General features: G+C 34.5%; 1 long non-coding RNA gene across 1 annotated transcript; it reads right to left on the bottom strand.

Moving 5' to 3' along the window:
* Positions 1–2,280: 2,280 nt before the first annotated feature.
* LOC138903616 (uncharacterized) lies at positions 2,281–3,033 on the bottom strand. Its single transcript, XR_011412945.1, has 2 exons — positions 2,870–3,033; positions 2,281–2,706 (listed from the first exon to the last, which is right to left on the bottom strand). It is a non-coding gene; the product is annotated as an uncharacterized lncRNA (long non-coding RNA).
* Between the last annotated feature and the right edge of the window lie 4,918 nt (positions 3,034–7,951).

Raw genomic sequence — 7,951 nt, 5'->3', positions numbered from 1 at the left:
GTGTGGGCATACTAAGAGAGATAAGATAAGGAATGAAATATTCGGGACAAGGTGGGAGTGCCCCCGTGACGGACAAGTTGCGAAAAGCAAGACTAAGATAGTTCGGGTCATATAATGAGGAGATGTCCAGATGCCCCAGTAAGAAGGTATGAGAGGTTGACCATGGTGGGTCTGAGGAGCGGTAGAGGTAGACCTAAAAAGTATTGGGGAGAGATGATAAGGCAGGTTATAGTACATCTGCAGCTTACTCAAGACATAACCCTTGATAAAAAGGCATGGAGATTGAGAACTAGCTAAGGTAGAAAGTCAGTAGGTAGTCACGAGTGTATCTTTTTCTTACCTATAGGATCTATAGTATTCTCTTATTTTCTTATACTTAGATTTATGTTATAACCAGTTATGTTTTTATATATATGTTTTTTGCTTCCGTTTTCTTGTTATCTGGTATTAAAGTATTTAAGTATTTTTCTTGGTAGTAATTATTAGTGTCATTTTCTGTTGAGTCAAAAACTGAAAAACATTTTGCTTTTACTATAAAATTTTGCAATCAACCTTTTATTTAGTTGATCAACATATTCATTTTTGCTAGCTAAGATATCTTTTTAATTCTATCATGCGATTTGCACAAATTGCGTTTTAATCTAATGATAGAAATATTTCTTTTATTAAATGCACTACTATTACCATTGGGATTGATAACCAAGTGTCCGGGAAGAACCAAATCATCTTTTATTGGATCCTCTTCTTCGTTTCCGACACGAAGCAAGAAGACACTGAATATTGGATATGTTCTTAATTACTTTATATTTCTTGTCAGTTGAATCTTTTTCGTTGAGGCCAGAAGTATAACTTTGGTAAGCTAGCTTTTACAGTCTATGCTTTTGTCGATTTTGGAACAACCTGGTAGTACTTGACAGAAGTCACCTCCCAAACCATTATTTTTTCACCAGACGGTTCATTAATATCTAATATATCTCAAGAACTCCGGACAATTATTTCGATCGTTTGACACTTAGTCATAAGTGCTTCATCCCATATTATCAATTTTGATTTCCTTATAAATTTAGCATCATTGCTCTGCTTTGATATATTTGAGATGGTTATTTAAGTTGTTTGAAGAGGTATATCAAATCTAAAGTGGGTGGTATCATAATAAAATCGTTGTTTGTACACCACTTGCTATCTAATAGTGTCATGCCTCTTGATATGATATTTGCAAGTAATGCATGACATAGAAATATTATTTTGATTTCGCCGGAGGCATCTATAAAGAATAATCTTGTTATACCAGAGTCGACTCTTTATAATATAGTCTTGAAAACTTGATCTTGTTTAGGATTTAGCTTTGATTGTGCTTCCTCAGACATTTGTATAGCATTTTAATTCTTAATAATATACTAACCTTTTTACTTTATGTTCTAGCGCTCTTTTATGAAAAATATTTATGTACCCTAAGATTTTTTTTACTTTAAAAAGAATTTTACTCATATGATGAATTTAAAAAATAATTGAATTGGATTCTCTTGCTAAATAATTAATTAAAAGATTTAATTATTTGATTTTAACATAAAAAATAATTTATTCTACGTTGATTCAGATCTTAATATTAGTTCATCTCTTGTTTTGAATATTTAATCTTATAACTCTTTTGGCAGTACTCCACCCGTTTTAACTTATGTGACGTAATTTGACTTGGCACGCAATTTAAGAAAAATATAAATACTTTTAAAAGTTATGATCCTAAAGTTTAGCTGAAAGCTTTTGTGTGGCTTTTGGCTATAATGACTTAGATTTACAGAATTTTCGTTACAGCCACTTTGGCATTTTCCAGCTTCTGCAAGAGCAAGGCAGTAACTTATTTCCTTTATTATTATTATTATTATTATTATTATTATTATTATTATTATTTTATTTTTTTTTTTTTTTTTTATTATTTTTGGTTCCATTGTTAGATATGATTTTCTTTCATCCTTTAGATTTTACTTGTTAAAGAAAAATGTTTTGCATTTTTATGCTATATATGCTTATTTTTCTAGATATTACCTCAGAAAGACATAACAGGAGTTCCTAAAAATAGTTATTAGAGTTTCAAATTTCGCAAGTAAAACTACTGGATAATATCTTGAAGTTTTACTTGTGAAATATGAAATTACATGACAATGACAATTTCTAAATAAATAAATAAAAAAGAGTACCGACTGAATGCTACTTCTACTAATTATTGAATCATATATACAAGCAGCTGGGCTCACATAACAACCGAGAGCCTTCTTGAAACAATTATATAGAGCACGATAGGACTTATTTTTTTTATTTATTATTGATAATAATTTTGACATAGGTAGACGTACAAAGTATAACACAACAATCTTATGTACCAGCAGCTATAGCTAGCGCTGGACTTTGACACAGATTCAAATAAAGAACGAAAATACGCATGCACATACCAACATGATATATTGTATGTTGGATTATTGAAATTCGGAAAAACATTCGCACGGTATTATATTGAACGTACGAATATTTAGTTCTTTTTTTCGTCATTCCAAATGGATGGATCTATACAGCGCCCATAGAAACCACCACCCTGACCAGCATTGAGATCGCACGCCCAACATTTTGCATCAGTGCATTCATCACTGTAGACACACAGGTCCCAACATCCAGCAGCAGTTACGTGTGTTTTAGAAAATAACGTAAATTGAGCTGCAATTCAAAATACGAATCAAGGTGAGTATAAGTAGGAGCATAATATATTACAGTATATCTTTTTAATTTGTATGTAAAAAAAATAAATTAAAAAAGAAAATGCTTGTGCGAGAAAAGGAGAAAATATATACTATATATGATAAAATTATATATAACTTACCAGCGATTAGTAAAAGAATGAAGTAGGAAGCGAATTTCAGAGAGTTGGCTCTAGCCATTGTTGGGAATATTTTGTTTATCTCTGTTGATGCTCAGTTCGTTGATCACAATAACTTAGTGCCACTATTTATATACAGAAATATTTGCCTCTTTCCTTCTTAGTATAAATATTTGTCTCTTTGTACATATTCATTTGTTGATACATTAAATAAAAGAGTAAAGTCATACTCTTAGCTTCATTATTGAAAGTATAATTGACAATTTAATTTAACACTTGCAGATCGGTTGACTATTTTTTTTTAAAAAGAAATCATACTTCCTCACCGGCCAATTTTGAACAATAGACAATTCGCCCCGATTATGCTACACAATATCTGTAATGCACTTGACATTTTCATTTTATAATGCACTTGACATTTTCATTTTATATATTATTATAGATGTAACGATTCAACCGTTCAGCATTTGCATTCTGTTCAGCTGTTTGAAGTCTTGAGTAGCTTCATATGATGTATTATGACTTGTGTGAATCGTCCGTTTTGATTTTCAGGTGATCCGGAGTTGATTTAGAAGAATAATTCTCAACTAGGAAGCTTTAAGTTGGAAAAGTTGACAAAGTTTGACTTTTGTGTATTTGACCCCAGATCGGAATTTTGATGGATCCAGTAAGTCCGGATTGTGATTTTGAACTTGGGCATATGCTCGAATTTGCATCTGGATATTTCTTGAAGGTTTTGGTACTAATTGGCGAAAGTATAAAATTTGAACGTTTGGAATGTTCATAAGTTTGACCGAGAACGAGAGTTGACTTTGATGATATCTGGTTCGATTTTTTGTTCCGGGAGTTGGAATAGGTTTTTTATGTCATTTGGAACTTGTATGCAAAAATTTGGATTCATTCCGGATTGGTTAGGCTTGAATCGGACACTTGGTTCGAAATTTGAAGTTTATGAACTTAAGAGATTGATCTTGATCGACGATTCGTGGTTTCGATGTTGTTATGTGTGATTTGATGCCTCGAATGGGTCAGTGTTATGTTTTGGGACTTATTGGTATGTTCGGACGGGGTCCCGAGGGGCTTAGGTGTGTTTAGGGGTGGTTTCGGATCATTTCTAGACCATTTATAGTTGCTGGTTTTTGGCCACATGGGTGTGCATCGCGATCGCGGACTTTGGGTCACGTTCGCGAAGAGAAAATTTATTGTTTGTGTGAGCACGTGATTTTTGCCCGACTAAAATATTCCTATAGAAATTCACAAATAGATTTTTTTCTTAATTGTTTTTAGTTTTATAGAATTTGTAGGAATTTCGGTTAAAAGTTGCTCGTATTTAGTTGCATATTTAACATTCTAAAATCATAAGAAAAATACCAAAATGTCTAAAGTATTTCGTGCATAACATTTTAGGTCTAATCGCATCTAGGATTTAATTGCATGAGTTAACTGCATTATTAAACAAAAATCACGAAAAATATGAGTTGTATTTACATTTTTAGGCTTTAAATTGCAAATTAGTAATTCTTCTTTTATTAGTCTAAGTTATTTAATTATGGTAAAATAGATAACTAGGTTTATTTCTACAAATTAGTTTGATTTAATACTTAATTTAGGTTTTAATTAATTAGAATTTAAAATCAAGAAAAAGAAAAGAAAAGAAAGAGATTCTGTTTGGTCTCAAACTTGGGCCAAAACAATGTCTGGCCCAAACGATCGCCCCAAGTCCGCTAAACCCAACCCCTCACCCGGCCCAGCCTCGTCACTTAACCAAAACGACGTCGTTTCGTTAACAGGCGATCTCAGCCGTTGATCTCCTTTGATCTAACGGCCCGTAACTCCCCCCTCCCCCAACCCTTATATCTGTCGGATCCACCCCCCAAACCCTCGAGACCCCCCTTATTTTCCTCTCCCTCTCCTTCAATCACCAAACCCTAGCCGCCCCCAAACCCCTCGTCTCTCTCTCTCAAACTCACTCCAAACCCTAGCCGCCCAGAATCCCCACGCCGACGGCACCACTCCGAATTCTCTCAAACTCGCACCCTATAACCCTCATACCCTCCTAATCCCTAATCCCCCATCAATTTCATCAAAAAAACCCACCAAAATTAGCGAATCTTAGGTCTAAAATTCCAGAAAAACCCTAGTCTGGTTTATTTCTAAATGACTTTGGTGTTTCTGTTTATTTTAGTTCAAGACTCACATGCATCGAGTAATCTTGTTGAGAGCAACTATTCTAGGCTAGTCTCGACCCGTTTCGAAGTTACCGGAGTCCGGTCCTTTCTTCGATTCGCGGCCAGAGTTCATCGTTCCCGTTACCCGTCGGGTTGTTTTCTCATTTCTTTAGCGTTAAACTAGTATTCTTTTTCCTCATTTGTTCCGGCTCTGTATTTTTCTTGTTTGTTTTTGTTTTGTTGTTTTTCCTTCTTTTTCTTTTTTTCAGTTAGTTGATTAAGCTTCGTCGTTAATTGCATGTTCAATTTGTTCAACTAATAAACTGATTTAGATTAATTAAAGGTTAAGTACTTAGTCAAGTCTCTGATTTTATTTGAAATATGGCATTTGTTGTTTTTTGGGCTGTTTTCTTTAATGTCGGATCTGGGCTTGGTCTTGGGCCATTTGGGTCATAACATTTGGCCCAAGCCTAAGCAGATAGTCTGTTTCTAGAAGGGACAGCTGGCATTTTTCAGTTGGAAAAAGATTCCCTCCCCTCGTCTATTTTTTCTGAATTCACGCTGACATATTCCTTCCCCCCAACAGACCTTCTCTGATTTTAGATAGCCTATATATACACCCTTCACACAGAAACGAAGGGTGGGATTTTTTACTGAGTTTCGATTCCTCTCAAATACATTAAAGAACACACACTCTAGAGACTCACTGATCTTCCAAAAATAAAAATGGCACTCTGAATTTAAACTTAGAGACAGAAAAATCATAAAAGAAGAAAATTTGTTTTGCTAAGTTTATACTCAGTGGTTGTTTGTTTTTCTGGATTTTCATATTTGCTTGAGTCAAAGAAGCCTTCACTTTGCTTCTTTTTATTCATTCTGCTGTGACCAAGCTCCAGCTTTGGGATTTTGGGTTTTATTTTGGTCTTGCTGCTGTCTTTCTGTTGCTGGAAATTGCTGCTTCTGCTGGCTCGTAGCTGAATTTTCCTCTTTCATATTTAGACCTTTATTTGGTCATTCGGTTGGCTTTTCTGCAGCTAGGTATGTCTATGCTCACCTGTAGTGTTCAATGGTTATCTGTTAAATAAAAATACAAACCATCGTGTGTTAAGTAATTTAATCTGTCTATATGTTTTGTTTTCTTTTTTCTTTTTTTTGATGAATTCTCCTCATGCTCTATTGAAAAGTCCAAATTAAGTATTATTGGCCGATAGGATTCAAGGTATTAATATTGATTTGTCTTTCTAAAATGAAGCACTTTATCCTAAGTGATATTCCTGTTCATTAAGCTAGTTTTGATGCCATCTTCTCACTTGCTAGTTTGTTTGGCAGATTTCGGTTCCAAGAGTAACTCAGTGGCTATCTTATTGTAAACTTGAAAAGTGCGAAAAGAATGGAAGTAATGTGCTTCTCTTGGAAAGTTGTTGTAATTAAAGCATAGATTTGAAATTCTATCAGTTAAACTTTGTAATTTATTTCAGGACCAATGGGTTGTCGATTCATTTGCAATTGTTTTCCTTTGTTCATATAGAACTCCACTTGAGATTGCGCTAGTAGCATATTCAGAGTTTCATGTTACTGGGCTCATTCTATAGCCCAGGTTCGTATTCCAAAATGCAGTAGCTAATTTCAGTTTGTTAAAACGTGTCTGGGCTCTTCAATGTATCTCAAATTGTTGTATTTAGATTCAGTGTCTCAAGAATGCAGTTAGACTTTCAGATTTTCGTTTACAGTAGCTCGAATTTGCCCAGTTTATGTTGATTAGCTACTCATGTTCGCGTTCGTATTATTCGATGCAATCTTAGTTCATTTTGATTTCCTTCGAAGTAGTTAAGAACTGACTAAAAAATAATAAAAAATGGATTGGGTCACGTTTATAATTGTTATCTAGGTTCGTGACAACGAAAGATTCATTTCATTATGGATTCAAAAGAGCAAGTTGCTATCTTTCCAACATTCCTTTTCCATACATTTTGGACCTTTCCATATATAATTTCAAATTTTAGGATGGGTTAATTAATTCATAAAAATTATAGTTTTGCTTTAGACGCGATTAATAATAAATCATCGTGACTATGGGTACGGTTTCCGTGGCATGGTCACGATACGCAAATCCCATTCGGGTATGCATTTTATGTGACCCGACCACAACTTCTAATAATAATAAAAATAAGCATATCGTAAATCGCGAGTGCATTTCATGTGGCGCGGTTTGCGACGTGTGTCAAAACGACAAATGTACGACATCGTGACTTGTTTCAAATAAATTTCATAAATAATAAAAGCGGTCAGAAAGCTAAAAAGCACAATAGATTTTAAATATGTAATAAATCAAATAGTTAGGCCAATTATTAATAGTTGAGCGACCGTGCTAAAACCACGAAACTCGGGAGTGCCTCACACCTTCTTCCGGGTTAACAAAATTCCTTACCCGGTCTTCTGTGTTCGCAGACCATAAATAGAGTCAAACTTCCTCGATTTGGGATTTAAAATAAACCGGTGACTTGGGACACCATAACTTATTCCAAGTGGCGACTCTGAATTTAATAAATAATCCCATTTCGGATATTGTCACTTTAATTGGAAAAACTCAAATATCTCCCCTTCGAGAAAAAGGAGGTGTCACAGCTCTGGCGACTCTGCTGGGGACCGAACCCAGAATCTCTGGTTCAGGGTTCAGAATTCGAGCTTAGATGACTGTTATACTTGGCTTTTACTTATTATCTGATTTTTTACGTGTTTGAGCCTAATGTGCTAAATGCCTATTTTTACTGCTTTGATATTGTTTGAACTGTATATAAATTGCTACGAAACCCTCCTTCTCTCTGAGTCTTCTAAATCTTCTGGGGAGCGTGCGCTTCGCGTGGCTTCTTTTCTGTTAGAGTCATATCCTAATTTTAGAATGAGGTTCGGACAAGTT

The sequence above is a fragment of the Nicotiana tomentosiformis genome, chromosome 12, assembly GCF_000390325.3.
Source record: "Nicotiana tomentosiformis chromosome 12, ASM39032v3, whole genome shotgun sequence".
In the NCBI taxonomy this organism is placed as follows: domain Eukaryota; kingdom Viridiplantae; phylum Streptophyta; class Magnoliopsida; order Solanales; family Solanaceae; genus Nicotiana; species Nicotiana tomentosiformis.
Note: the sequence above shows the minus strand (reverse complement) of the source record. Positions and strands in the feature narration are given on the sequence as shown.